This window comes from Phyllostomus discolor, chromosome 3 (assembly GCF_004126475.2).
Source record: "Phyllostomus discolor isolate MPI-MPIP mPhyDis1 chromosome 3, mPhyDis1.pri.v3, whole genome shotgun sequence".
Classification (NCBI taxonomy): domain Eukaryota; kingdom Metazoa; phylum Chordata; class Mammalia; order Chiroptera; family Phyllostomidae; genus Phyllostomus; species Phyllostomus discolor.
The window spans coordinates 146477864-146487951 of NC_040905.2; the positions used below are offsets into that span (position 1 = coordinate 146477864).

General features: G+C 36.3%; 1 pseudogene; it reads right to left on the reverse strand.

The window, feature by feature from the left end:
• Positions 1-8475: 8475 nt before the first annotated feature.
• LOC114510673 lies at positions 8476-9453 on the reverse strand (annotated as a pseudogene).
• Between the last annotated feature and the right edge of the window lie 635 nt (positions 9454-10088).

The window sequence follows — 10088 nt, forward strand, 5'->3', positions numbered from 1 at the left end:
ACTAAAGTTTTAAAAAACCTGGTATGATAAAAGGGAAATGCAGAAGCAATCAGAAGGCAGGAAAGGAAGTTAATAAATATAATTTCTTTGAAGCTCAAAAACATCTATGCACCTCCTTTTTATTAATTATGTCTACTTCAGTCACTTGCCCACCCTAAACTCTTATAGTCAACTGTCATTTTTTGTTGATTCACTACACCAACCACTAAGCATAAAGGAGTAGTCGTGTGAATCAGCAATCATAAATGTAGACCTGGCTCTGATGGGAACTACACTGTTAGATCTTAGGCAAAACATTTATCCTATCAGCTTCACTTTTCCCACTGGCAAATGAAAACATTAAGTTGTCTCCAAGGATAATTCCAAGATTGTGCACCATTTCTTCTACCAAGTCTAGTCTGAAGTTATTTTCATTAATGTTTCAATCTCTAAAGAACCTCATTACTACTTCCACTAAAGCCTCAGTTAAAGCACCTCTCCTGCTTGCTGACAGAACAACCTAGGCTATTTTGCTGGTAAAGTTAAAGTGTTTGTATGTGGGTTGTCTGGAAGGTTTTGACAAGAGTTTGTAAGGAAAAGCTCTAAATTGCCCATTCATTCATGCATAAACATACACAATTCTCTCCATGGCTTGAGAATATATTCGAGCAGACTTTTCATAGTCCATTTATTCCAGGGCTTCCCGGAGCCCCACTATGTTTGCTAATGTCATATTTTGTCAGTTTTGAGGGGAAAGTTTGAACTGCACTCTATTTCTCTGGGGTTCTTCAAAATGCACTGATGTCATCCTGGTTGAGAGTCTACAGTCTGCAGAGTAACATAAATTTCAACCCTTGGACTGTGTCTCATCCAATGGCTAGGCACCCCAAGTCTGGGAAGAAACAAGTCTCCTCCTGGACATAGCCTTTCTTGCAGTATTGTTGGGGAAGGATGGGCCTGCTTGGTGATATATATTATTGGCCAAGAACCAGTATTCCTGAGAATACTGGTTCCACCAAAACCAGTATTCCTGAGAATAACACCCCAACGCTGGGAAGAGAGAATTCATTATGCCAGATCTGCAACTAACAACAGCATGTACATCTTAAGAAAGAGGGCTTCCTTGCAGGACACAATCTCTGATCCCTCACTCTGGGAGGCAACAAGCCAGCTGTAGACCATACACAGTATTCCCCCACCATCGAGGGGACACGGATTGCAGTAGAGAGCAGAATGTGTTTTCTTTTGTTGCCTTATAGCTCTTTTCATACCACTTGAGGATGCTTAGCTGGAATCATAAGAAACTAACAAAGTTAGGGAGAGAAGTACCTATTGTTTCCTATAGTCATTTCTAAATGCCTAGCACATAGTAAATAATTTTTTGCACATAATAAATATTCAACACATCTTTGAAAATAAATAAAGAATGCCACAGGACTTACATGTACGTTGGCTGAATAGGCACTAATATCACATTACTTTTCCTTTGTATTCTGAAATTTTTGTGAAGTACTTTCCAGTGCACTAAAAATTAATCCTTTCCTGTTTTACCTCCCTAATGTTTACATAAGCTGGAGTGTGATTTCTTTTTAAGTATGGTTTACTGCTTCCTTTGTTTTCTGTACTTTTAATATTAAATAAGGTATTTTATGACAATTTTTTTCTTAAAGAAATAGTCTTATGGAAGTCTACAGTTACACTTTTCATGCCAGTGTCCCTATATTCTGGTATTTTAAAAAGTATTGAGCTCTAAGCACACACAGTTGCCTATGAATGTGATGTACTAATGTGTTAGTGTATTTACTTCTTGTCTTTGTTCTGCATATAAAAAAGTTATGGTGCTATATATAATACTTTAAACTTCATATTATCATACAAAACATTTCTCATTTTTACAGCTTTTTTAAAACAACAGCTCTAATACTATATAATTTTCCATCATTTAGCAATACAATAATTACTTTATTCTTCTAGTTTAGGACATTTGTAATGTTTCATGTTCTCCCTGTTTGAAGCAAGAAAAAATGAATATGTGACCTTAAAACGGTTTCTATATTTGAAATTATCTCTTTAGAATAAACTCCTATAAATAGCAGTCCTGAGCTAAAGGCTGTGGATATTTTTGAAGATTTGACTTATGTTACCAAGTTTTTTCCTAAAGAGATTGTATAAATTTGAATTCTAATATATAGTTCACTTTATCACCATCTCATGTATTCTTTTTCTTTTAAATGGCAGTGGTTATCTTATTAGGAAATTGATACTGCTTTCCCCTGAAATAACAGTAATAATTCACAGCTCCATTAGGAAAATAATTCTGCAAGGTTTCAGCTCATGGAAAGATAATCACCATTTTGCATACCTCTGATTGAGGATGATTGGGGGGAACTGAAGCAAAACATGGCAAAAGCTCCAACCGTTGTAACATACTCTGATGGTTCTTTGAGTAAATCACACAGCCTTTTGTGAACTTGCTAATTTAAACCGGTCTTTATAAAGGAGTGCTGTTGATTTAGGGACTACAACAAGAAACCTGGGTGCCATTGTGGTTAATTGCATAAGCGCATGTTCGACAGCTATGCTCTTTATTTAGTTTACTCTAATGGGTCTGAGTCTGTTGTGTAATAGGGCTCAGAATTTGTGAAACTCCTGTTTTTGTTTTTAACTCATAAAAATTTAAAGTAATTCATGCTTAGAGATTGAGATAAGCTTTAGTGGTTTGTCCTACAAGAAATAGAACCCACCTTCATAAATTAAAATATGTGAAAACATTTCCTCAGAATCCATTCTTGAGTGGCACAGCACAATTTTACTCAGAAAGTACATGGAAGCCTTTTACATGACTGTCAAAGATAGTAATGGAATGAGCATCACATATTAAACACTGAAGCATTTTTGGAAGAAATTTAATTTAAAAATGCATCCCAGATAAGTTATTTAAAAAGAATAAACAATAGTCATTGATCAATAGATAATCCTTGTAAAATGTTACCATCTTAAAAGATTTTCTACATATGGACATCTCTCTCATTATTATAGCTACCTTTTAAGAGTTGGTTATTGTGTATCACACAATGTGCTTGGGCTTTATATATAAATATTGTGTCACTTAATCCTCATAATGACCTTATTGAAACCAATTACATTATCCTGATTTTGTAAAAGAAAAAAAGTTTAAAAAAAATAAGCCCTCAAGTAGTCTAATATTCAAGTTTCTGACACTCATGCTTCTCCCCAGCAGTCAGGCTAGCCTCCACTGTACAACAGACCCAGGGTGACCTGTTATGTAGTTGTTCATGAGATGGCTATCCAAAGGTATGCCTGTTGGCTGAATCATTTAGCAACCTTAAAAATGCATCTATTCTGCCCTGGCCAAGTGACTCACTTAGTTGGAGTATCTTCCCACATACCAAAAGTTTAGGGGTTTGATACCCAGTCAGGGCGCATATCTAGGTCGTGGGTTCAATCTATGGTTGGGCATGTATGGGAGGCAACCAATCAATGTTTCTCTCTCACATTGATATCTCTCTCCCCACTTCACTCCCCCTGTCTTTCTCTCTCTATAAAATCAGTGAACATAACCTCAGGTGAGGATTGTTAAAAAATGCATCTTTTCTTTCAGTTAATAACAGTGCCATTGAAAGAAAAGAAAGTATGAGGAAAATAATGAGAAATTCAAAATCCTACATTTTGTCTATCCTGTTTTAATTTAGTAAAGTTAAACGACAGAGTTTTTGTTATTTTCCTTTTCTTCCCCACATCTTACCTATAACAGTAAGACAGAAATGAAGGCTAAAAATTTTATTTATTTACACCACTAGAAACTTGAAACATGTCTTCCTTTTACTCTAAAGCATCACTAAAGTCAGATTAGATACTAAATTTCACCTCTTTTAAAGCCTGACATTTAATTTAAAGGTAGTGGTGAGATCCTGCCGTTTGTCATTAGAAACATACTTAAAGAAATTCACAAAGTAAAAATTTACAAAAGAAAAGTTTTATATGCTCATTTTTGGAAACAAAAGATTTAACTTTAAAAAATTATACACTTTAAAGTGTTGGTTCCTACTCTGTTCCATTGAATGAACACAAACAAGATATGAAAACAAATCCATCAAATACATCCAAACCCCTAAGTCTTCATGGGGAATTGCCACAGACCCTAGAAAACTATTTCTTGTTCATTATCATTATTAAAAATATGAAATTAACTTTAAGAGGTATTATACTTCCCTTTTTTTTTTTTCTTCTACTGTCCTGTGCTGTGCCAGAGTCTGTCTTCTGGAGATTTCATTAGAAGTGTCCCAATTAAATAGCTGTGTGAAAAAAAATGGCTTCCATTCACAAGGATTTTAAATAAGAGGTAAATTCAGTAAATCAGTTCCTCTCTGGCTCCTAGCCATTCACATCTTTTGGTTTTTAAATCCATTTCATTGTGAGCATAAGGTGGTTGTTATGAGGTGTTGTCAGGCCTCTTGCAGGGTTATTGTGCATAGTAGAAGGTGGTTGTTTTTGATCAATGTCTTCAAAGTCAAAGCTTGGAAAATAATAGGTGCACATCAAAACCCAGTATGATAATGCAGTTAACATAGGGCTCTTTCAGGTGGCCCCAGGGAATTACTTAATTCTCATGTTGAGCTTTACTGTAATTAGTCATTTATAATGGTGTAGTGAGATTTATGTTGTGGACTTATAACTTGATATTCATTATCAAATGAGGTTCAGGAAAATCATTACCAGAAAAAAATAAAATAAAGAAGCCTATCTATTCATGTTCTCCTCCTATTTTTTTGAATCCCTGAATCACTACATTTTGTTCTTAAGACATCTCTTTTTGACCTAATATCTTTATAAGAAGGCCAATGTTTAATCTTTAGGACATTTATGCAATTATTTCATGAAATTCTGCCTAGTAAATTAAGTTATTGATGTTAAGCTTTTTTTGTTGCACCTTCTTCTATATTCACATTACTTTTCCAAAAAGTCTTAACATTCATATTTACTTTAAAACGAGGGTGGGTTTTTATGTTATTTTTAATTTTCCTTGTTTTAGAACAGAGTTATTAACATTTAAGAAGAAAAGGCCATCTTGTTCTTATATACATATAAATAACACAACTAGCATATATTACATAATAATATATAATATATAATTTCTTAAAGAAACTATAGAATCACATGTGGAAAATATACAATAAAAAGTCAAATAAACCCATAGCTAAGAGTTAAATGTGCCATATGTTTCTCTAATGCTGAGGCACAATGGGGTGCATGAAGAAACTCATTAAGTCAATGGAAACAGCAGCTGGGCCCTATCAAGATGTCTATTCACTTCACTCCTGAAGTAGAAAAACAGAAAAATAGTGGACACATCCCATTTCTTCTCAGGTTTGAATTGATCATATTAGCATGGGGTTAGTGCAGTGCAAAATGCTAATGTATCTCCCCTCCCAGCATCTATTTGATAAACTTTTAATAGCTGTTTATTTTTCCTAGTAAAGATGAAGATGTCCATCTGCTCTTACTCTTTGAATTCCTCTCTTAAAAAATTATAGTTCTGCCAAAGCACCTAAATAGTCATATAGAGTTATGCAACAGCAAGATTGTGCCAGATAAATGACTTAACAGTAAAGAAAGTCATAATATGTCTGTTTTGATTTTATAGACTTCAGAATGAAGTATATATCATAATATAAATTGCTCCCACTAAAATTTTGTGCAATTTTGGTAAATGCTTATTCTCAAGGCATTAGTTTTCTCCTTTATAAGTGTAGTTTTAGATGTTTCTTTTAGTGTCAGTTGCTTTAAGAATCTGATAAAATTTATGAGTATCTGAATGCATGCAAGTGTTGAAAATTTTACATAGTATTTGCAGTCCCCTTTTAGTTTGAGAGTAATACAGAATTCCTAAAGCCCCTTTCTAGTTTAAAATTTTATGCCTGTATCTTGGTATCAATACAAGTTTTCCTGATTCACAAAACAGCATCTGCAAAACTGAGACCAAGTCCCTAAAAGTCTACTGTGGGAAGAATTAGTGCAGAATTATGGAATTGTAAGAGTTCAAAGTCACCTTAGCATTGATTAGTTTTCTGTATTGCTAGATTAAAATTTATAGTTTCTATACATGTTTTAACAAAAACAATTCTCCAAAACAGAATGAGATCAGCCTGAAATAGTAACACTTCCAACCATTTGGTTTAATAATAATAGTTCATGTTCTTGAATTTGTTTTCATCTTATATCATCTTCAAAATTCCCACTGAGTTGAGAAACATTTAACAACTAAGAAGACAAAACAAATATGTTTTCCCTACTTTGTAGTCACCACACTGCAAATGTTAAACTCTTTAAAGATCATTCAAGTTTTCATGCATCAATAATGAATCCAGAAGCATAAGGCTTAAATTCTAAAGTCAAGCCCACAATATTATCATTAATGGTTTCAATCATTTGAAACTTTAAAACAGGTGAAGCAAAGTCCAACATCTTTGAAAATTCTTAGCTTCTCAGGAGTTCCCTCTTAATGCTTTTTTTTTTTTTTTGCTATCTGTAGAATGTTATTAAAATATCAATGGAGTAGTGTGAACATTTAAATACTACTTACCCCATAATTATGTAAGCTTGTGAATTTTAGAATACATATTTAATTTCTTTTTGTAGTTTTTATTAAAGATTTTATTTATTTATTTTTAGAGAGGGGAAGGGAGGGAGAAAGAAATGGAGAGAAACATGTGTGAGAGAAACAGCGATTGGTTGCCTCTTGCTCGCCCTCACTGGGGACCTGGCCTGCAAACCAGGTATGTGCACTGACTGGGAATAGAACTGGTGACCTTTCAGTTCCCAGTTTGGTGCTCAATCCACTGAGTCACATCAGCCAGAGCTGCCCAATTTCATTTTAGCCGATGACAGTGACTGCCCTATTCAAAGGCCTGCTTTCCAGTGGGATGGAGAGTTTATCAGGCTTCCACACACAGTTCAGATAGAGACATGTCTTTGTATTGATAGTTTCTGAGAGAGTTAGATTCTCAACTAAGATATAGACATTGAAATTTGATTTAGTTATGGAAAACAAGAGGAGAGATTGTGATAGAAAAAAACAAGTATCCCCTCTGTTTTCCACCTCTTTAATCGCTTACTCTTTTCTGATCCCTTGTTGTAAGCTACCAACATATTCCAATGTCTGTTATCTCTCAAAGTTTTCATTCGAGCCTCTTAATATAGCATTCCTTCTTATCTCTCTGCTTCACAGACAAATCCCAACAAGGGTTGTCTACATATCTGTCTTTCCTTCCTCATCTAATAGTCACATCAAACACCTACAACATTTAGGAAGGTCAACAATAATTCCCATGCTTCCAGATCAAAGGATGCTTTCCAGTCTTCACCTGTTAGACCTCTCAGCAGTACTCAATACAGTTACATGTACTTAAAATTCTCTTTTCTTGGCTTCCATGAAATGATAATTTCCTGTTTTTAATCCTACTTCTCTGCTTCTCCTCAAAATTATCTGCTTATCCCTTTGCTTTGCTTTTTTCATATATAAGCCTGTCATAGTTCATTTGTGTGGTTATAATTATTTAATGCCCATTTCCTCTGGGAAACAGGACTGTTTTATTTCCCACTGTGTTTTCATATGTTGATCACCTAATAGATATTCAATAAATACGTATTAGCAGAATGAATGGAGAAGGCTTAGAAAAGGTCAGGTTATAGTTATATACTAGTGACAGCTATACCATCTCACTTAATCCCCCTGGCATTCTTATAAGATAGTTATTATGCTTTTTAAGAAAACAGATACAGAAGGAAGACAATTAATGGTGGCCTACATATTAGAACACACAGAATCAAACCATACTTATGCTAAAAAGGCACACTTTCACTAGATTCCACCTATAAGTGTGATCACACAGTATTTGTTTTTCACTGACTGGCTTATTTCATGTAGCATAATAATCTCCAGATCCATCCATGTCATCACAAAAAAATAAATTAATGAACCAAATAGAAACAGAGGCATGAATACATGGAACAGACTGACAGCTGTCAGAGGCGAAGGGGGGAGAGACTGGATGATAGAAGGTGAAGGAATTAGCCAAAGAGCATATATGCATGATACACAGACATTCAACAGTGTAGTAATGTCCTGGGAAAAGGAGGGGTGAGGGCTGGGTGGAGGTGGGCATAGGGGGATAGATGGGGACAACTGTAATAGTGTGAACAAGAAACAAAAGTGTTCTAAAGAAAAGTCACACTTTCTAGTTTAGAGCTCAGGAGAAATTCCAGGACGACGGAGATGTTCCTACTACAAGTCTCTTGGCTCCTGACCATCTGATTCCCAAATATCAAAACAAAAATCTTCCTTATCCAAAGTTTTTGAACAAAATGCCTCAGAACTCATACAGGTTTCCCAAAGTGTGATAAATAGCAGAATTATGCTGTCAAACTGAATCTTTTGCTTTGCAGCAATTAAATGAAATTCAATCCTTTTTTTTTTCCAGGAATCTCAGTCTTCAATAGTGGCAGGGACTTTCACAGGCCCAGTGCTAGGACTCAGACCTTGTTGAAAACAGCAGTGTCCATGCTTTGCACATATTCCTCTAACTTGGTGATCTCCTCTTCCAGGAGGTCAGTCCCCACCTTGTCATCCTCCATCACACACACTGGATCTGTAGCTTGGTGCAGATGCCATAGCCCACCAGCACCAGCTTGGAGCACCCCCATCCTGCCCCCAGTCAGCCTGTCCAGCTGGATGCAGCACACAGGCCTCCAGCTGAGCCATGTCCATCTCATCATCCCAGGGCTTCACATCCCGGAGGATGAGGGCTTGGCCACCAGTGCAAGCTTCTTGGTCTTTTTCTCTGCATACTGCTGCAGCCTCTCCTCCCGCAGTTTGACGGCCTCCTTGTCCTCCTTGTCACTGCCAAACAAGTCAATGTCACAACCCTAGTCGTCCTCTGTGGTGGGGGCTGCCTCCTTGGTGGGTTCTGCACTTAGCACATGGGAGACACGTGCTGGGTCTGGGAGTTTGTGGCCCGGTGGGCAGGCGCGCTCTTCTCCAGCAAACCCAGTGGGGCCTCCAGCTTGAAGATGGCCTGCTGCAAGCCCCGCACCATGCCTTTCAGGCTCTGGTTCTCCACTTCCAGTCTGGTGATCCTGACGACAAGCTCACTGTGGTCTCCACAGGGACCACTGGAGGCCCCATGGCCTGAGCTTCCAGCCAGGGATTTCTAGATGTTCTCTCTGACGCTCGCAAGGTCCCAGAGGATCATGCATGTGCCATTCTCCCGGCATGAGGAGCTAGCCGCAGGCCGGTTCATCTGCTCATAGAATTTCCTTTCTGCATCATCATATTTGAACTTGTCGAACCAGGTCATCACGTGCTCTCGGAAGTTTGTGGCCATTTCCCTGATGCCTGTCAAAGATGCAGCGACTGAACAGCAGGGCTCTGCCGTGAGGGACTGTTGAGGAAAGGGAGCAAAATTCAATTTTTACAAAATTCCACAGGAATAGTAGTAATATCAACATAAAACTAGTATTAGCAATCTCCTTCAACTATTACTATTTGGTAGACCAGAGTTTAACCTCTAATTTTACAATCTCTTAGTTTCAAATTTATTTTTATTTGACCTGGGGAAGTTCAAGTGAAACCTGGATACATAAATATCAACCCATATTTATATATCTTCCTCAAAGTACCAAATACATCTATCAAAAAAATTTATATCTGTTAATGCAATAACATTATTTTATGTTATTTGGAAACTGGTATACAATTTCTGAAAGACTGAAAACCACATTCTCTTGCTCACTGTTCTCAATTCTTATTAACTCTCAAAACAAAACACACAAAAAAACACAAAAACTCAAGTTTTGGGACATCCAAAGTAGATATAACAAAAAGTAATATGAATAAACACAAAAATACAGTAATTTACCTTTCAATGTTTAAAAATAAATAGAAAGAGTAACTAAATTAAAGGTTAGTATATACAATATAAAATAATATTGATGGTTGTCTCTCCAGGTGTTCAGGCCATTAGTGTAATTTTAGAAAAATGACATTTACCTCTTGTTTTTAATAGTCATTGTAACTTCCCATTCTAACA